The sequence below is a fragment of the Rattus norvegicus genome, chromosome 16 (genome assembly GCF_021556685.1).
Source record: "Rattus norvegicus strain SHRSP/BbbUtx chromosome 16, alternate assembly SHRSP_T2T, whole genome shotgun sequence".
In the NCBI taxonomy this organism is placed as follows: domain Eukaryota; kingdom Metazoa; phylum Chordata; class Mammalia; order Rodentia; family Muridae; genus Rattus; species Rattus norvegicus.
The window spans coordinates 65,836,706-65,857,953 of NC_141549.1; the positions used below are offsets into that span (position 1 = coordinate 65,836,706).

The following is a 21,248-nucleotide window of genomic DNA, read 5'->3' on the forward strand; positions in this document are numbered from 1 at the left end:
ACAGGCTACCCTGTGTGGTAGCCAGCTTTTAGTCCTGAGGACAAAATAATCTAAGACGAACAATTTATAAAAAGGAAAGGTTTCTTTTGGTCACAATTTCTACGATTCCAGTCCATGATCTCACTGGCTGTGCTATTGAGCCTGTGTTGAGATAGAACATCATGGTAAGGAGAGCGTGCTTGTGCAAGCTTCCCAATTCCTGGGCTCTCGGTGGATGGGGGGAAGAAAGAGCAAGAGCCAGGGCCCCACTATGTCTTTCAATAGGATGCCTTGCACTGCTGGAAGCTCTTTTCCCTCAGCCTTTCCTTCGCAAGCTTCTACCACCAAACAGTAGGGCCACCAGCCAGAGGCCAGGCCTCTAGTATATGACCCTTTAAGGCAGCCCTCCTGCCTCAGACCATTGCATCCTGGGGAGGTATTTGACCTTTCAGAAGTTCGGCTGAAGGTAATTGCTCTTTGTGGATAAAAGGAAAGCAGCATAGACAATGGCACCACAGCTCATCTCTCCCCACCTACAAGGCAAACCGCAGCTGTCAAACTTTCCATCCGGTCTCCTTGCAAAACCCAAACAGGGATGGGCAAACGACCGGCTCTAGAGCCACATACATGGCGCCTGTAGACACTGTAGCTGCTGGAGCAGCCAACAACTATTTCCAGATCTGGAGAGAGAGGTGGGTTCTGAAAGACGAGTTTTTGAAAATTTTCATTTTTATAAAAACATTTTTGAGGCAGCCTCACGTACCCCAGATTTGCCTTGAATTCACTGTGTATCAGAGGATGAGTATGGACTTCCAAATCTCCTATATTTACCTTCCAAATGCTAGAATCACACCATGCCTGCCACCCCATGTTCAATTCTTCTTTGGGGTAGCCAGGCCCATTGCACAGGGAGGGAAACCTAACGGGTCACAGGCGATGCAGTGCAGGATCTCGGTTAATGAGGAGTGTGCTGGCAAAGACCTCCCCACTGAGGAATACCTTCGGAGAACAGGTTCCGTTTATGGTGTGTGTGTGTGTGTGTGTGTGTGTGTGTGTGTGTGTGTGTGTGTGTGTGTGCTCCTGGGGAGGTGGCAAAGGTCTCTGGGGCAAGGTTTGTATGGTGCCTTTGGCCAAGGCAGGGTTATTAGAAGATACTTCATCTACATCCTGAAGGATTGTAGGGTCGGAGTGTCGGGGCGGGGGTCTTATAAGGTCAAACAAGGATCGAAGCTTGATAATTGTCAGGGTTATAAATGCCTGCTAGGGTTGATGGTGGGGTGGGAGAGTGGGGGGGGTAAGGTGAGGTGAGGGTGGGGCATGGCACCAGCTTGGGAGGGGGAAGTAACCAACCCCTGCTGTCCTCCTGTTTGAAGTATCCGAGGTTGAAGCTCCCTCGATCCTTCCCCGTAACTCTGGCCCATTACAACCCCCCACATGCCTAGTTTATGCCCTCCTAGGGATAAAACCAAAGGCTTCATGCATGCTAGAAGAGTTCTCTACCACCGAATTACATCCCAGCGCCCGTTTTTATACCCCCTTTTCTTGAGCTTGCAAACACATAAAGGCTGATGCCCTGTCCACTGGGCCCACAGGGAGAAAAGTCTCCTCATAAAGAGCAGGATCATTCCTTCCCTACTCCCTTCATCTGTGGTGAGTGGGTAAAAGGTCTGTCCGTTCAAATGGACGCCTTCCCACTTCTTTGCCTCCGGTCGCATCCCTACGCAAGCAGACCAGAGCTCTGGGCTCTGTAATGGCTCTCATCAGCTTCTCTCCTCAGTCCCCGCTGCCCTACCTGAGGGCTCATTTACAGATGAGACTGGCCAGGCAAGGGCCCACGGAGGGACAGGTTCTCGGACACACTCTTTCTGATGAACACTCACTGACAGGCACAGAGAGACGATTTTAAAGGTGTTCCAATTTCCTTCTCTTCAAACGAGAACAAGGACGAGGAGGGAAGTGATTTGGTCAATATGATGTGGTGCCCTACGTAAGAACAGAAAGATTCTTGGCGGAAATGCAGTGTGCTCAGCTCTGGTGTTTGAAGGGAGAGAGGTTTCTCCTTTGGTGTCATTATTGTGGCAACATTATCTTGTCTAGCTGGTACATCAACAACCACCACAGAGGTTGGTCTGAGGATAGAAAAGCAATGTTTTGTTCCACCAACACTTCAGCACGAATAAACTGGGATCATCGGCGTCAATAAACAGAAGCCTTTGTACATGGGCGCCCAGTGTCCTGGGTACGGATGAATCCCACTGAGGCAGGGGTTCTCAACCTATGGGTCACGCCTCCTTCAACAAACTTCTACCACCACCCCCCCCAGAGTGTTTACATTATGGTTCAGAAGAGTAGCAAGAAAAATAATTTTATTTTTTACGAAGTAGCAGGGAAAATAATTTTATGGCTGGCGTGAGGAATCACCTCGACAGGGAAGAAATGGGCACAGTGTTAGAAAGGTTGAGGGACGAAAGAGAAAGGGCAAACACCTCAAAGGCAGTGCCCTTTACTTACATCATAGCTACGTGGTGGAAGTGTTCCCAGATTTAGCCACGCAGTAGCAGGATTTAGCGGAGGTCTCCATTTTTATCTCCTTTGGGTCCTGTGACCTTGACTGATCTCCCGGAAGCAGGAGCCTTTGGTCTGCTGCAACACTCACGCTCCAGGAAGGGAAATTCGATGACCTTAGTCTTATGAAATTGCCCGCAGTAGCTCTTGGCTCCACTCCGTTCCATTTGGGAGGTCCCCCAGCACTGTGACATTCTCTATTCACAGCTGCTCTTACCAGCCTCACTCCCTACCTCTTCGAAAAGGTCTCCTCAGCCACCTATGAATAGAAACTAAATATACCAAATTAGACATATCCCACCATGGTGGAAATCCAAGTCCACCTGAGATCAATCACCCGGAGGCTTGAATAGGTGGATTTTTGTGTTTGTTATTATGCTCGGTTCTCATAAAAGGACCATTTCATCTCATGGGAATGGATTTGCTCTATTAAACCCCAGAAGCCAGAGTGAGGTCTGTTCCAGCCCTTCCTACCCTAGGTCAGAATTATAACTAAAGTATTCCTGTGTGTCCGCGGGCACTATGCTTTGGACCCAAAGCATCCTTGACGTCACACAGCTGGAACCGCTCCACTGGTGAGGTGCCTGGCCTGACTCGATTCTGGTTGCAGGGGGTTTAAGTTTCCTCCCTGCCTTCCCTTTCCAAAGCACTAAGCAGGAGGCTTAGCGCATACCTGCATCCTGCAAGCTTAGCCCCAGGCTCCCAGCCCCAAGTGTCTCGCTCTCTATGATTTATCTCACTTTTGTGGGTTCCTCTAAATTCCAGGTGTTCTCCCTTCTCTCCTTAATGTGCATTTTCTCCTGCTGGAACCGCCTTCAGGCAGCTTCTGGAAAGATCTATTTCCCTTTCAACTCTGCCATCCCGCATGCTGCTAAATGAATCCTCCTAAACCCCAGCTTGGCTGGGGACTCCTGTAGAAATATATCTCTTCCAAAACCAGGCATGAAGAGCAGGATGTTTAAACATCTCTCGGGAGATTCCTAAGAGCAGAGGGGAGGCTGCAGGGTTGGGTGGAGCCTGCAGAGAATGAAGCTCCGGGATTCCCCCGAAGCAAGGCAGATGGTGTCACTGGGTGCTGGGCTGAGGGTAGTGTCCCTCTCTTGCTGTTTCCGTGCTTGCTCTTGAGTGGCATTTTGGGCTCCGCTGTGTTGGCTCCTGCTTCTAGAAGGCTCTCTGGCCATCAGAATTGCATACGTGTCTGTCCTTGGCTGTTCAGAAAGACTGCCTCTGCAGTAACATGAGGCTGTGTGAACAGACATTAGGTGCCTTAACTGTCATTTTTTTTTTTTACCAAGGAGATTCTTATGAATGAACAAATCTTTTTGTTTGTTTGTTTTTCTCCGTCTTTATTAACTTGGGTATTTCTTATTTACACTTCAATTGTTATTCCCTTTCCGGGTTTCTGGGCCAACATCCCCCTAACTCCTTCCCCTCCCCTTCCTTTTAGGTGTTCCCCTCCCCATCCTCCCCCCATTGCCGCCCTCCCCCCAACAATCACGTTCACTGGGGGTTCAGTCTTGGCAGGACCCAGGGCTTCCCCTTCCACTGGTGCTCTTACTAGGATATTCAATGCTACCTATGAGGTCAGAGTCCAGGGTCAGTCCATGTATAGTCTTTAGGTAGTGGCTTAGTCCCTTTTTTTAAGTAACTAGAAGATAGAGGAGCAGGTTATAGAATGGGAAGAACTCTACTCTCAGGCTACATGTTATGCAAACACTGACTAAGACTTTACCAGACACGTGTGTGATCGTCATAAATTATTTTAATTCTCTAAAACTTCAATCTCATCATTGGCAAAATGTGACCTGAAGTGATTTAAAGGATATCCATGCTATTACAATCCCGATTTTACAGACGATAAAGAATTCAGAAACAATTGGTCCAACATTCAGCAATGTCCGTAGACCTTGGCAAATGTGAAGGACTTGGGTAGCTGAAATTTCATGACTTAGCTTCTGCCATAGAAGAATGGGGATACAGGGATGCCCGAGACCCCATTTCTCTCTAACACTTTACTTACTTTCCCTGTTGGCCAAGACTATTGGGACTGTGGTGCTTTGAATAAGAGTGGCCCCATAGGCTTGCATAGTTGAATGAATGCATGAGGATCCCTGCTATTTGACAGGATTAGGAGGTGTGGCCTTGTTAGAAGTGTGTCACAGCAGGGTGGACTTTAAGGTTTCAATAGCCCATGCCAAATCCAGTGTGTCCCCCCCCCCGCCTGTGTATCAGGGTGTAGAATGTTCAACTGTTTCTCCAGCACCCTACTTTCCACACTTGCTGCGGTGCTGATAATGGAGTAGACATCTGAAACTGTAAGCCAGCACCCGAATTAAATGCTTTCTTTTTAAAGAGTTGCCGTGGTCCTGGTTTCTCTTCACAGCAATAAAAAAAAAAAAAGTAACTTAAAACACTGCCCAAAGTTCTCAAAGACTTGAATCTGATATCGAGAAATCAATCCCAAGCTGACTAGGAAACTCCCTCACTGCTTGCTAGCTTTTATAGTTCCAGAAGGCGCTATGTCAGGCTGCTGGAAGTGAAAGGACATGTGAGGTCTTACCCAGGGCTGAGCCCTGCATGCTACATTACCCGTCTGCCAGGCAACTGAAGTGTGACTGGGAAGAGAGTAACCTAGGCTCAGGAAACACTGAACAAGAGAAGACAGAAGGTGGGCTATGAAATTCTGTCCTCCTGTGGTGGCATGCCATTATAAACTCATAACAGTAATGGTTTCCTGCACAAGATCAGACCAATTAAAACACAGCGTGAGGCCCCTCCTCTGGGCAAGGAGCTATTGGAAGTTGATAGCTGCTGGGGTAACGAGAGACACTTTTCTTCAGGGGCGTGGCCACTGGTTGCCGGTCCTCCAGGGGATGGCCCCACCTCGGTGAAAACACGGGTAGCGGTGAGCGGATTCCATGGACAATAAAAACAAGCAAGGTGATGTAGACTTGAGAGAGGGATGTGCTGTGGGGCTATGAAGAGGAATGGGAGGTAGAAATGGAGGATGGACGTGAGCAAATACATTGTACACGTGTATGAAATTACCAAAGGGGATAGTAAAGCCCGAACCTCTGCGCTTGCCTGGGGAGTCCCAGATTGAGCCCAGAATCAAGAAGATGCCATTGACCTGCCCTGCTGACCATCAGAGGACGGAGGGAGATACTAGAACGGAGCAGGCACTACACACTTGGGGTGCTGCAAATCCTTACGGAGATGAGGTCCCAGAAAATCATTCACCCAGGGCCACCCACTCTGGACAGCCTTGCAAGGCCCCTCGACTAAGAAGCAGCTGGGTGGAGGATGGCCCTGGCCAGCTGCCTTCAGCTCCATGTGCAGGGCTGGCTTACAGGAAGTTCCAGGAGACTGGGGCTGTCATTATAGTCTAAATGTTTGAACGAGAAGAAACTTCATGGTAGAGCAAATTCGTAAAAACAAAATGTGACTTTGCCTCTGTTCTAAGTCTTGATTCCGGTTTTATAAAAGGAAGCTCACTTGCAAGTAATTAGGGACCAGAACAGATGGTCGAGACTGGGGTATTGCTTCCCAAGCTGGCTAGCTTTTAAATGGAGGGACCAAGGCACACAGTCTAGAATAAAGAATTTATCTGATCTTTGCCTATATTCCTTGAAGGCATCAAAAGCCTTTATAATTGCCTGCCTGATAGGAGTGTCTCTGTATTTATAGGGAGTCTGTAGAACTATTCTGAATTTGTGCCAATGAGAGGAGTAAACTCTAGGCCAAGAGGGAAGCCAATCATGTCAGGGAGACCAGTGTTAAAATTAGAGGATTCAGGGAGGTTGGTCTGACAGTTGCACATTGAAAGGAGTTGTGTAGTCAGTGATTCAATCAATCATACCTGCAGAGTGAGCCCTTTTAAAAACCCTGGACACCAAGACACACTGTTTTGGTCACTGTTCTGTGAAGAGACACAATGACCACAACAACTCTTATAAAAAGAAAGCATTTAGCTGAGGCTGGCTTATCTTCACAGAGATTTAGTCCGTCATCATCATGGCGGGAAGCACAGCAGTGTGCAAGCCGACCTAGTGGTGAAGAGGTAGCTGAAGTTTCTACCTCTGGATCCGCAGGCACCAGGAAGAGCAAGAGTCACTGGGCCTGGCTTGGGCTTTTGAAACCTTGAAGCCCCATCTCCAGTGACACACACTTCCTCCAACAAAGCCACTCCTCCCGATCCTTTCAAATAGAGCCGCTCCCTGGTGACCAAGCATTTCAAATCTATGAGCCCTGAAGTTAGTAAACCTTTGTGTCTGAGGTCTTCTAGATTGTATAGGGCAGGAACCCCAAAATGAGTATCTCTGACTAACGGCTGTAGGTGACTGAGTAACCAAGATGAAGAGGAGGTGCTGCACACCTGGTTGGGACAACTGGACCGTCCAGCTCCTCCCATCCCCATACACCACTGCGGTTCCTGCCTCAAGTCTTTTTTCTTTATTTTTAAAAAGCCCAGTCTACCCTACCCCACTCACTCCACTCCCAGGAACCCCCTCGGCTATACAAGGGCTCTGCCTCTTCTTGTTCTTAAGCTCCCTATCATAAAGTACCTATTTCTAAAATCCACCCTCTGTGGTCTGTGAACTCCATTCTTTGAATCTGAAGGGCGTGAACCCCAAAAGCCAGTGGCTCAAAGCAGCTTTGATAGCTGTCAGGTCTCCAGGGCCTGAGTCCTCCCCCTGCCCCCCAAGCTACCTGAGTGTCAAGAGAGACTTGTTCACTCTCAAAGACACCCCAGTCTTCTGATGTCAGTTTCGCCTCAGGAATTTCTTCATTGATTTAGCTCTGGTTAATCAGTAGTAAAAGTGCACGCTTTGCTCGGTTTCGTGAGTCATCATATTGCCTGAGGCAGTGGGGGAGCACTCTCAGCCCCAGACTCAAAGCTACTTCATCAGAAGTGTGGGCACCCTGAGAACCTGGGAGCTCGGGGAAGGCTTTGTGGAGCACAGCACTGCTGCCAGCTGCTGTTTGCTGTTGCCTGTCTTGTCCCCTCTTTGTCTTCGTGAGCATTGTCTTTGACCTCCTTTTCTTACAGCCCCCCTAACTGAGAGGTCACATCTGACATACTGCGACGTCCTCTCAAAACCTCCAACCCACTCTTTATTCATAAGCTTCAGCTATTATGTGCTGACAGAAATAGAGGAAATTATGTAGATTAGACACATCACCACGGTATATCCCACACTTGCATTTATAGTCTCTTCAAGGACCTTGCATACTTGACACTTCTATCTTTAAGGATTTCAAACAAGATGTACACCTTGTGTCTCCTCTGGATTAGGAACGGCTCTCAGATACTTCCTTTGTTATTAGAGAGGCACATGATAAAATGGAACCGCCATTAAAGTGAAAAGTAAGTCTTGATCACCTCAGGGTCGGTATCCTTTCTAGGAGACTGGGGGCAGCAAGAGTGTGGTCAGGAGAGTGGCCACGCCCATGTTAATCATTCAGAGTTCAGAGGAGAGGCCCAAATCCTCAGATGGAGAGATGAGGTGAGAGCTGTACCCAAGCTGTGCAAATACATAGCCTGGGCTGGGCCACAGCATTTCTCTCCCTACTCTATCACTAGGTCTAGGCCTGGAAGCTTCTAGCTTCTGTACAATCTAATCTTCCAAGCTGATCGATTCGATCCAGCTCCTCTTGGCTTCTGACTGAATTGCTCTTCTTGGCCTCATAACTAACTTTGGCAATATGTTCTAATCCTCTAGTTCCTTCTCATTCTCTGGCTCATTGTGTCTTCACCTGTGTCTAGCCTGTTCTCCCTGCCATCTGGTAAAACTGCCACACACCTCTCTCTCTCTCTCTCTCTCTCTCTCTCTCTCTCTCTCTCTCTCTCTCTCTTCTCTTCTCTTCTCTTCTCTTCAGTACCCTCTTTCCAGTGCTGTCCTCATGTTCCCATGTGAGTTGGGGGTATCCTATCTCTGACTCATTCTGTCAAATCTTTCTCTGCTTCATCACTTTTTCTGCCCCTCAATTAGCCATCACTTTCAAATATGACCACTTCCTTCTACAAACTAACTTTACCTTCATTGTTAGAGGTTAAAGGTGTGTGCTAAGGGTGTGTCTGTATTCCAGCCAGATCATACTGTATGTCTGTATTCTGGCCAGATTTTATGGACCTAGAAGTCTTTGGATGTGACCCCTTGCCAGAGCAGCTGTGATGCTAGATTAAAATTCCACTACAAGTTCACTGAGTGGAGAGTTGAAAGGAGTTGGGGGAAAACAACCAACTGGGCTGGAGGAATATCTCAATCAGACAGAAATAACACCACCAAGGTTTGCCTAGATGCCGAGGAAAGCACATGGGGCCAGGTCTTAGCATGGTAGGCTTCTAGAATACCATCAGCTGGGCTCTCATTGGCTGGAGAGGAAGATGATTGGAGACTTAAGCACATCCAGTTGGGGAGGTCTGTGTTGGATGACGAGGGACATGAGACCAGGTCTAGTTTGGATGGATTCTGCAGCCCCCACATCACCACTGTCAACGGCTGCAGCTTGTGAGGTGTTTGCATCCTAACACTCCCAGTTCACCTGTGAACCTCACCCAGCTGAAGGCGTTTGAATCCAGTGGGATGTAGGAAAGTTTTAGCACCAAGCTATAGCTCTGGATAAAGGAGGTAAGAAAGAGGGGACCTAATGACTCTTTCACCTTCTCCCTCAGCTGTAAGACCATCACGTCTCTTTTCAAAACTGATTCTTTCCTCTGCATTGTTACTTGTGAACCAAATGCACCAGGAAAATGCAAACTTTGACTGCACCTTCAAAAATAAGGACTGGGGAAATGGCTTAGTGGATAAAAGAATTTGCTACTCTCTCAGAGAACTGGAATTTGCTTGCGAGGATGGTGGGCCACACGCAACTCTCTACAATTCCAACTCTAGGGGAGCTGGTATTCATCTTCTATCACCTGCACCCAGGTACACACACACACACACACACACACACACACACACACACAAACACAAACACACAGGTGCCCACATACACATGTGTGTATGCACATATACATATACATGAATACACATACACATGCATACACATGCATACACATGCACATGTGTGCCCACATACACATGTGTATATGCACATATGCCTATACATACATACACACACACACACACACACACACACATACACACACACCCCACAAAACAATAGATCTTTTGAAAAACCCTCACCTCATAGTTCCTAGTATGAGTAGAAGCAGTGAATGTTAATGGAAACAGGTTTTAATTAGTTCTAGCAATGAAGATTTACAACGAACAAGTCTCATTAAGATGTCACCAGTGTGTCAAGTTTAGGCTGAATAGACACGATCCTCGTGCTCTTATCCTACAAATCCATGTCTCTGTGGGCAGAAATGTATTTCAGCAGAGACTAAGGGAGAAAGAGAGCCGAGTCGGAACTGCCAGGAAGCATATTAGCACCGTCTTTAAGAGCCCATCACTGCCCACTGACCAAATCGATTGGATAATAACAAAAAGCGCTGGTTCGATTCTAAGAAAGAGAAGCCACACTGAAGAGGCAGGAGGCAAGAAGAGTACTTACTTTTTATGAGCCTGCTGGCCAGGGCTCAATATTCATGCTTCATATTGTCGATCTTGTTCTCTTATGTTAAACTCAAAATGGAGCTCCCACTAGCCTTTAACTGTATCACCAATGAAAGCATGCCGCACCTCCCTCCCCCTCTCCATGTTAGCTATTCCAGCTCACGGCAGAGCATAATTGTTGGTTGAATAATCTCCTGGTCTTGTCTAATGGTTGAAATTTAGGTTTTGGAAACATGCAATCATTGTAAGGACTTCAAAACACCAACAAAAATAAACAAAAAAAGCCCAATAACCACCTCCTTACTGCAAAGCATCACTCCTTTCCTTGGCATCATCCAATGGGGTATAACTTAGAGGCCTTAAATAATTCTGAATAATAACCCTTCACAGAGTAATCTCATCGTTTCCCTCTCTTGACTTCCAGATCACCTCCAATTTCTTTATTGAGCTTCTGATTGGACTTCTGGGTCAGCAGAAGGTGAATGGTTTCTTGTGGGGGCGGGGGTGGGGGAAGGCAAAATGGTTGCAAGATGTATCTTGCCTCCTTTCAGCAAATGGCACCTCAGCTGCCAAGGGTACACGGCCTACTAGGCTGTGGTTCAGTAGGAAGGACAGGGTGCCTAGCTTTGACAGGTTGAAGTATGAAATGGCCAAGGCTTGAACAGTGTCTTTCCCATTCTGTTTGCTTCTTGACATGAATCTGCTCCATTGGCAGGCTCCAGAGCAAGGCTTCCTAATAGAGTTGTGGGTTATTTGTTGAAAGGAGTCGCCTGTCAGGGTGCTGGGGGATGGGGGGAAACTACTGTATTAGAGCTGAGGGGTTGGCTACTTAGCGTCTGAAAGGCTATGTTTTTATTTGTTTGGTTTGGCTTGGGCAGAATTCTAATCTGGCCTATGGAATACTGTGTTTCCAAAGAAACTGGCTAATTGGATTGTGGATATGAAATAAAAGCTGTTGGAATTTTTTTTTAACATAAAGGGAAAAGAGTCAAACCTGACAGTCTTGGCCTTTAGTAAAATGCAGAGTAATAGAATAGCTTTGACCTGCCCTCTAAAAGCACAGCAGCACGTCAGGATTAGAGACCATTTCAATGGCTCTCACACTGCTTGGAACATTGCAGCCCCAGTCCATCTTGACATCTTTAATTTATTCACATATTAGCTTCCTGCTATGTGACCAAGTCTCGTGAAGTACAGCTATCATGACAGCTTTCTGTCACTGCTGAAAAAAAAAAAAACCTCAAGATAAACAAGTTAAATGAATGAAAGTTTATTTCCTCCTGTGGCACCAGAAGGTTTAGTCCAAGATGGTCGGTTAGGTCTGTTATTTGACACCTGTAGCTTGTCGGGAGATAGCACAGGATGGCAAGAAGCCAATGGCACAGCAAAGCTGCTCACACTATAGCAGTCAGAAAGCACACACACACACAGAATAAAGGACCAAGGGTTCTAATATTCCCTTCAAAGCTGAACTCTAGTGTGGTGGTTTGACTAATAACGATCCTCATAGACTCACATGTTTGAATGCTTAGTCATTAGGAAGTGGTACTACTTGACAGGGATTAGGAGGTGTGGCTTTGTTGGAGTAGATGTGGCCTTATTGGAGGAAGTGTGTCACCATAGGGGAGGGCTTTAAGGTCTCATATGCTCAAGCCAGGCCCAGTGTCTCTCTCTGTTCCTGCTGCCTGCGGTTCCAGATGTAAAACTCTCAGCTGCTTCTCCAGCACTATGTCTGCCTGCACGCTGCCATGCTCTCTCACCACGATAAGAAAGGACCAAACCTCTGAAACCGAAAGCCAGCTCCAACAAAATGTTTTCTTTTATGAGAGCTGCTGTGGTCATGGTATCTTGCAACAGCAACAGTAACCCTAACTAAGATACCCAGTAACTTCCTTCCACTGGGTCCACCTCCAAAAGGTTAAATCACCTCCCAGGAACATCATAGGCTAAGTGTAATGACCAAGCCTTTAAGCAAGGGAGGCTTTGGAGAATATTTAATTAAAAAAAAAAAAGGTTGATTTAGTACCAACCTTCAGAAGAACCTTCCAGACAAGCAAACATTTTTTTTCCAATATGAAGGAAAAAAGAAGTATTCTTATAATCAAGGAGTTTTATCTACAGGAAAAAAATCTGTCTACCACATATACCCTAGTTTCTATTCCATATTTAGTAAAGAGCTAGCAGCCATCAAAGTCCCATAAAATGATTATAAGCAGTGATATGCATTTATTGTCAGACACTAAATAATGGAAAGCAGTAGTAAGTATCAGCCGTGTAGCATTTTATGTGTGCAAAGTGCCTTAGCCTTATATTTTATGGCTTGTTCTACACAGCAGTGGCATGGGGGATGGGCTGGAACAGCCTCTCTCAGAGTTGGGGAATGACAGTTGGGCAATCACAGGCTCATCAGGGTCCTTGCTAAATGCTGTTTGCCTCTGGGTTTGAATAAAGGTCATCACAGCTTACAGATTTCTTACAATTGGTATCCTGCATATTCAGACTTGGTTCCCTTGGTCATATATATATGACCAAGGTATGTATGTATATATACATATACATATATATATATATATATATATATATATATATATACACATATCAAACTCTGACTTGTGAAGGCCACATCCTTATGTAGCTGCCAGGATGAACCACTTTAGGCTTGACCCACCCCTTTTAGCCTTTCTTGGGATCAATAGCTGTTACCGCAGTGGAACTGGAATTCCATGTCACCCCTCCCATCATGTTTCTTACTGCTCGAGGGCAGCCAGAGGCTCCCTCCTGTCTCCACCTGTTTTCCTTCCAAGAAAGTGATCCGTGGGGTGACCATTGTGTGCCTCGAAGTGCCACCTTCTGGTCCGGGTTTCTTGGGAACCACTTCAGCCAATGACCTCCCTTTCCTGGCTATTCTCATGCCCTTCCTGCAAAAGGTGAATGTATAATGCCTGGTTCACCCCAAATAGAGTGCATGCACCCACATCCACCCCCAATAAAGCAATATGAACAAGCAACAAGGTCTCAGCTGCTTCATTAAAGATTGCCACGGGGAAGGCGTTCACCTAAAAGAGTCTGCTTAAGACTCTCTCCAGGTACTCCTCACTCACTCCCAATAAGAATGGACCCTGCCCATCTCAGACTCCGCCCCCTTCCCACCTGGGAACCACAGCATTTGTTTCAGATCCCTGCTGTTCCCCTTCTTGTCAGGCATGTAGCCCTAAAGGGGAGACATGGGCTGTGGGCTCCAAGTTCTGTCCTTTGCTTTCTATATAATGTCCAGGAAGTGACAGCTACAGAAATGCTTTCCACAGAGTTCCTTTGCGGACAAATCACTTAACTCCTGGTTGGTTCTCTAACTTCCCAAACAGGATCATTACTTTTGTATGTTTGTAATGAGATCACATCTGTTTGCTAAGGCTACAAAAGTCCACAAACTGGGCAGTTTAACTAATAGGACTTTATTTTTTTTCTTACAGTTTGGGAATCTAGAAGCTCAAGCATGTCAGCAAGGCCACTCTTGTTGTATGGACACACAATACCCTCTGCGGTCGTTACTCTGTATGTGTCTGTGTCAATGTCCGTCCTCGTCTCTCTCCTTCTAAGGACACTTGTCATTTTAGATTAGAGCCTATGATGGCTAATTTTATCAACTTGACAAGATATAGAATCACCTAGGAGTCCAACCTTTGGGCATGTCTGTGAGGGGCTTTCAAGACTGTTTTAGTTAAGGTGGAAGACTCCACCCTTAAAGTGGGTGACACCATTCTATGGGGTGGGCTCCTGACAGAAGAGAAAGGAGGAGATGAGCTGAGTACCAGTGCTCATGGCTTTCAGGACAGATGATCTGAGGAACAGCATTGAGACCCATCCCCATAGTTACCCACCTATCACAGATTATCAATCCAATTAACTGGCTGTGTCCTGAGCCCATCCACTATAGCTCACTGCTCTAGATGCGGTTCTGATGTTGGTGGCACTGCTACCTGACTGTGGAGATAATGTGCTGGCTCAGACTCCTGCTGCCATGACTCTCTGCAGTGGCATACTGTACCCTCAAACTGTGGACTGAAAGCAGTTCCCTTGAGCTGCTTTTATCTGGCATTATGCTATAGTAATGAGAAAAGAAATTAAAGCGGGACTCAACCCTTTAAAGTATCTGATCTCTGGTTATACTTCAAATTATAAATTCTAGAGGGAACAAGGTTTAGCCCATAAAATGTTCTAATCGTTTATTTGAGAAGTACTTTCTGAGTGCTTACATGATAGACAGCAAACATGGACAGGACATGGTCAAGGTTAGTGTTAAGGAGCTGGTTGTCTTAAACTCGGTGTGGGATCCTTCTCAAGGGCAGACAAGAGAATATAGGAAGGGGGTGGGTGACATGAGTCTGTTACTGCTTAAAGAGCTCCAGGTGTGTAAAATGGGCTTGCCAGACTACCTTCAGGTATGAAGAAAGATACCCCCTACTGGGGATACCTCTGGGTACAACGGTAACTTGGTTCGGTGATGTCCACTGACAAAGCTTTTCATTTTGGATCACAGCTGGGGCCTCCACTCCTATTGGGATCAGAATTGAATTGATGATCTTAAGTGACAACATGGGCCAGGTCTTGGCACAAATCAGTATGGCCTTATGAGTAACATCTATCAATCAAATAATACGGGGTGGTGAATAGAGGTGGGCGATTTAGATTATCCTATCAACCTGTGGCCAATCCGAAACAGATTTCATTTTCTACCTACTGTGTGCATACCTGACTCAAGTCCTCTCTCCTTCCTCATCTGTGTTTGCTTTGCTTTTGAATCAATGGAATGGTATTCGAAAAACTGGGAGTGAGTCAAGATTTAGCAATTGGCAGGGAGGATATAAAAATCTCCCTGCCCAAGTAGTGGCCTCTGGGGCTGGCGCAAAACTAAGTTCACTGGTTAATGTTTTTACTTACCGCCTTGAGCTGGATTAACTAGCAATGATGTGCATCCCCTTAAAGGGTCCCCAGGAGCCCAGGCACCTGAAGGAAGCACGCTCACTGAGGAGATGATGAGGAAGGCAGGCAGCTCCCGAGGGGTCAGGGACTCCAGGACTGGGAGTTCTGTGGGCTTCTTTCTCCCTCACAACTGCCTTGTTAGTAGCCCCAACTGCATTGCCTGCCTCGTGTAGTCTCAACTAATGGTTTCAGTCAGTAGGATCTTCCTGGTTCCTTTCCTCATTCATTACCCACAAACCTTACTGAGGATGGTGTTACACGCCGCCACCCTGAACTCCGGCTCCTCCTCCGAGGTTGACTGGAGGAAAGATGTTCTGCACCAGTAGGGAGCATGACCCAAGGCTCTTCCTACTCTCCTTCCTAGACACTCATCTCCCCAAGGGGCTCTTCATCTGGATTATAACTGTTACTCCATGTTCTGGCAGCCCTAGAGGATCCCTGCTTCTCAGCTTATCCATATCCCAGTCCTTGGGGACTCTATCAGGGTGAGCTGAGCTGAGCTCAGAGACCTCTCCTGTCCAAAGGCAGACAGAGCGATCCCAAAGAGCTCAGCCACTTACCAGCCATGGTGGGCTGGAGCCCTGACCCCCAACCCCACATCCCCTTCCCTTCCTTCTTCTCACACTGTTTCTACTTGATGAAGCACTGCTCATCTAGCTTTGCCTCCTTGAAAAGCTTACAGAGCACAACAGATTCCCGCTTTGTGGCAGCATCTCCTGCATCAGAACAGCGCCCAGGGCATTGAGGTATTTGTTGAGCAAACCAATGTGCTCAGGGAGCTGCTGGTTAAACGGTAATCTATGGCAGGTGGGTAAATACGCGGACGGATTTGGACACTCTCTCCTCAGTGACTCATCTGTACTTTAAATACTACAAAGCAATGCCAAGGTCCGACTCACCTTGCTCTTCTCTTTGTCTTAAGAGGATGGGATCGTCATGGTCTATAGACACAGGATCGATTTCCACTGCTTTCTGTTGGCCCTACCAATCAGCAAGGGGGAAACAGAAAGCCATACAATTTATGAAGGGACAGCATCTGCTCACCCATCTCACCCACTGCTACAGGGCTATTTATCATATAACTGGGACTATCTCTGCAGAAACTAGTTTTTTAAAAATTGTCGTCGTCGTCGTCTTCTTCTTCTTCTTCTTCTTCTTCTTCTTCTTCTTCTTCTTCTTCTTCTTCCTCTTCTTCTTCTTCCTCTTCTTCTTCCTTCTCCTCCTCCTTCTCCTCCTCCTCTTCCTCTTCCTCTCTTCCTTCTCCTCTTCTTCCTCCTTCTCCTCCTCCCCCTCCTCCTCCTCTCCCTCCCCCTCTCCCTCTCTTCCTCCTCTTCCACTCCTCCCCCTCCTCCTTCTTCTCCCTCCTCCTCCCCCCTCTTCATCTTTCATCTTCATCTATTTTTCTTTACTAATGGGAAAAAACTTGGCATCTTTTGAAACTACTGTGTTTAAGATTACAAACATAATGCAAAGAACGCTATTTACCAAAATGTTCACATGAGGGTCGGAGAGATATATCAGTGGTTAAGAGCACTTCTCTCATGGAGGATCAGGGTTAGGTTCCAAGCACCCACACAGCAGCTCAATACATTTGTAATTCCAGTTCTGGGAAGATCCTACTCCTCCTTCTGGCCTCTGTGACCATTGCACACACATGATACATACACAAACATGGAGGCAAACACTCACACATATAAAACATCAATAAATAAAACATTTATACACAAATATATGAGTTGCTATATACACACATACATATTCAAGTGTAGATACTGAATAAATACAGCCTTCTACACTTACATATATAAAGAATGAAAGACTATACCAATAGACTAAGATTTGAGAACATGGTAGTAATTATTTAACTAGGTTTTTCATAATAAGCATATATTATGTATATGATAAGGAAATGATCAGTTTCCTTATTTTTAAAGAACAAATAATTTATTTCATGTTGACATATCACGATCTTTTTTTTTTTTTTTGATAGGGAAACAACACAATTGTCTTCCTGAGAGTGACTCTGTCTTTCACTTTATTGTTTGCTCTCTGTCTCTCACTCAACTAACTAAACAAGACACACTGAAGCAGCAGCACGGGGTCCCCCATTCCTATTGCACTGAGCCTACACTGAAGACTGAGACCAGTACGGGCACGGCTGGAGACTGCTGCCCACGCTGTGCAGGCTTTCCCTGAGAAATTGGTCCTGACGTCAGAGCTGCTGCAAAGCCTCCGAGGTCTCATGACGCTGGGCTGCCAGCCTTGCCACAGCTGCTTTGTGCCTTCCTACTTTCTCCTCAGGGGCAGAATGTCTGTGTCTGCCATCTGTCCCTCCTCCAGGCTCCGTCCAGCATGCTCCAGGATGTCCTCTAGCTCACTTCCGTCCTCATCCACCTGGGCCTCTGCTCTGTGTCCTATGTGTGTGGCACTGACCCATAGGTCTTTTAGGAAGTTGACATGGACACCATTGTATTCGGGGGAGGCCAGCTGGCCAGCTGGCTGATGTCTCCAAAGGGCTCTGAGCTGATCTTCCCCATAAGTAGAAAGATAGATTTCTCCTTTGGGGAGTTTCCCTACTCTGTCTGGAACACATCTTCCAGTTGCTCATTGTGACTCAGAGAACACAACATAAGGACTCTTCTTCTTCCAGACTAATGAGCCATGAATGCCCTGCTTGGGTCCTCTCACACTTCCCTAGTTCTCCCTCCTGTGTTTGCATCTCCATGCTTCTGCCCGACTCAGACTGGGGCATCACTTCCCTCATCTGCCTATTTGAATCTCATTCATCCTGCAAATCCTCTCAGATGTCATTATCCCATGGCTTCCTGTCATCACCCAAATTCACCATTCCCCCTGTGTCCCCAATTCTCACATGGTTTGAATATATGCAAATTTTTTGAAAAAAAAATGACCGTCTCAGATGCAAGGTAAGGAGAGATAGGCCCAGGTATCTGACAACCCCCTCTCCCTATTCTAACAAAAATGGCAAAAGTGCCACTGAAATTTAGGGATTCGTGTTCTATGACAGAAATGGTAGATTATATCACTGTGGTGTCCTCCAGATACTATATAGACACAGTGACAAACTTCAGGAAAACTGCCTCAGAATTTCTCCTCATGACAGGGAAGGGAAGGAGTTGGAGATAATGTGGTGCTCCATCAACAACTCAGAGTCTAGACAGAGAGATTTCCCACCCAGGGTAAAACAGAATTCTGAGAGCCACAGCACTTCCTCAAAATGTGTTATTGAATGGAAAGGGTTCCACAATGGTTCCTGGGCAGGAATGTCTGACTTTTCTCCCTGTGGAGGACTGGAAAGGGACCAGGAGGTATTTGCTTCACATGGAGAATTTCAGCTCTGTAGGTCTCCCTTCTCTTGGGGTCATTGGTTACAACCAGCCCATGATGACAAAGGGAGTAAAGTTCATAGAGTTTCACACAGTTCGTGAGTACAAATCATAATATACTAGACCAGTTTTGGGAAGACAGATCAACTTTACTTGGGGTGAATCAAGGCTTATATAGTTTTGGGGATGGGGTAGGGATATCCAGGGGAGGCAAAGGTCATTGGTTGAAAGCTAAGGTGCTGAGATGCTTCATTAGCATGGGGAGGCATTCCAGGAATCTCAGGTGCTAGCTGAATGGGTTCTTATCAGGAGAAAGGACCTGTAATCTCTTAACAAAGGCTTCGAGACATTTGACAGGTATAGGTTGTGGGGTTTGGGGTCCCCCAGGTTGAGAAGAGAAAGCCTCACTGACAAGGGGAGTCCGCTATTTTGTACCAGGCTTAGAAGGCTATCTGGACAACGGTAGACTTCAGCCTTAGTTAGCAGGGCTCCAAATATCCTTGTTTTAAGCTGCAGCTCTTAGCCATTCTCCGTCTAGGAATTGGGAGTCCTTTTCTGACACAGGGCAGGCTGCACTGTCCTTCTGCTCTGTCCCCCAGGAATGTACTGGGATTTTGTCTTCTGACGGCCTTTCTCAGTGCTAAACTGTGATTGGGTTTTGACTTACCATTTGAGGGTTACCATAGAATATGGTAAAGATATTATATGCTTAAGTGTTCAACGTGGAAGTTTCATACAGAAGGTCCTTGAAATTTTAAGAAGAAGGTCAATTTCTCAAGTCAGCTGACATAATAAGATTTTGGTAAAATTAATAAAGCAGGTATTTTAATAAAATCAGCTCAAATTTCTTTGGAAAACAACATGAAACACAAATAAACGAGAGTTAAAGCCTGAGAATTAAAGGGGAATGGACTCTTAAGGCCAGATATTAAAACACGACATTTTGGCTCCCACAATTAAAGCAGAAGCAAACAACAGCAAAAACTGCACTGGATTTTAATAGTCTGGTATTAGTGGAACAGCAAGGTAAGCAAAAACAGATCTAGACACATGAAGAAATTGACTTGGATGCTGTTAGTCAACGTCTCTGAGCAAAACCAACCTCAGAGGGGAAGTTTTATTTGGGCTCACAGTTTCACAGGTGTCAGTCCATGACCACTTCGTTCTGCTGTACGGCCTATGACAAGGCAACACCATGGTGGGAAGCACATGGTGGGGATCCAAGGAGTGAAGAGAGAAAGGCCAGAGACAAAAGGTACCTACCTCTCAGGCCACCAGTGATCTGTGTATCTCTCAAGCTAGGTCACATCTGCCAAAGATTACACGCCCCCCCCCCAATAGCATAAAAACTGTGACTCTATTAGTAGGTTCATCCACAGATTCGGTCAGAGTCCTCATAATCCAGTAAGTCTTAAAGACCTCGCCTCTGACCACTGTTGTACTGAAGGCTTGGTAGCCTTCAACACGAGATGCTTGGTAACAGTTCAGATTAAAACCATAACAGATGTTCCTTCAAACCAGCTAGAGAAAAATTAAGAATGATGGTGGGAAATGAGGAGAGTCGTTTGGGATAAAGAGAAAATCAAGTGTAGAGTCTTTACATTGTAGTAGACTATATTGCAAAGAGACTGATGTGCTTTGAATTTGACCTTTCCTCTAAGTGTCATGACTCAGTATGACAATGCTGGAGGAAGAGGGACATTTTAGACATGGAGTCAACTGGCACATTATCATAATTCTTCTGATGCTCTGGCTACTTGCTCAGGGACGTCCTGCTCCCAAGAGCTTTTATCGTTGTGATAAGATCAGTCATGTTGTGACTTAGAGGAAGGGGTTCTCACCAGTGCCAGTGCTTTGCCAGTCATGTATTTCACCTTCAAAACTGTATGATTAAATGGACCTTTTTTATTTTAAATTACCTGGTCTTGGGTGTTTTGTTATAGTAACAGGAAACAAAGTGCTGCATTGCTTAAGAGAGAATAAGAAATGAGAGCAGAAGACATGATAAAACATAAAGCTAGCCAGACAGGGAGTGGCGGGGAAGACACTAATAGAAAAAGAGGACGTTCCAAAGGAAGGACTTTATAAACAGTAATTGTGTAGAAAAGAAAGCTTCTATAAACTTAAATGAAACAAAAGAACAACAACAAGAAGAAACCAAACCCTTCAGGGACTGGAGAACTGGCTCAGTGGTTAAGAGCACACATTGTTATTGTAAAGGACTGGAGTTCAGTTCCTAGCATCCATATTGGGCTGCTTACAACTGCCTGTAACCGCAATGGCCTCTGAGGATATTGTACTCATTCAGAACAGCAAGACAATGGTGCCACAGTCACCAGCCCAGGAAAAGGTTAAAACTCAGAATAGAGAAGTGAACTTTGAACCACATACGTATTGTTTCCACACCACTGTAAAGTCAAAAACTGAAACCAAACTGCAGGAAGTGGGGAGCTGTCTATATATTTCTAAGCCCATTAAACAAACATCTAGGAAATTTTCCTAAGTAGACAATTTGTACCTGGACACACAAAAACGTGTGTGCCCAGTGAGCCAGCACCTGCTGGGATATTGGAATACCTAATATCGTCAATCAGTGTGATTCTAGTAAGAATCTGTTAAATTAATTGATTTGTGTTTGAATGATGGAATACTTCTTACCCATAAGATAAATTTAAATAATGTTAAACAGCTCCGGTGATTTTCTTTTTGCAGTAATGGCAATTAAGTCTAGAGCAATCAAAGCCAGGTGAGGGTTCTACGGCTGAACATCCCTGGCCTGACTCAAGGTGAAAGAACACATTTCAACAAGTGA

The 21,248-nt window shown here is 45.8% G+C and overlaps 1 protein-coding gene and 1 long non-coding RNA gene across 5 annotated transcripts in view; one reads left to right on the forward strand and one right to left on the reverse strand.

The window, feature by feature from the left end:
- LOC148000594 (uncharacterized) overlaps positions 1-2,610 on the reverse strand; it is a 63,832-nt gene extending 61,222 nt beyond the window's left edge. For all 5 annotated transcript variants that reach the window (XR_015639971.1, XR_015639970.1, XR_015639972.1 and 2 more), the window contains exon 1: positions 2,491-2,610. This is a non-coding gene — a long non-coding RNA (uncharacterized LOC148000594). The remainder of the gene's footprint in view (positions 1-2,490) is intronic.
- Positions 1-21,248, forward strand: part of Erich1 (glutamate-rich 1) — a gene marked incomplete at its 5' end in the record, with an annotated part of 52,793,804 nt that overhangs the window by 34,966,146 nt on the left and 17,806,410 nt on the right.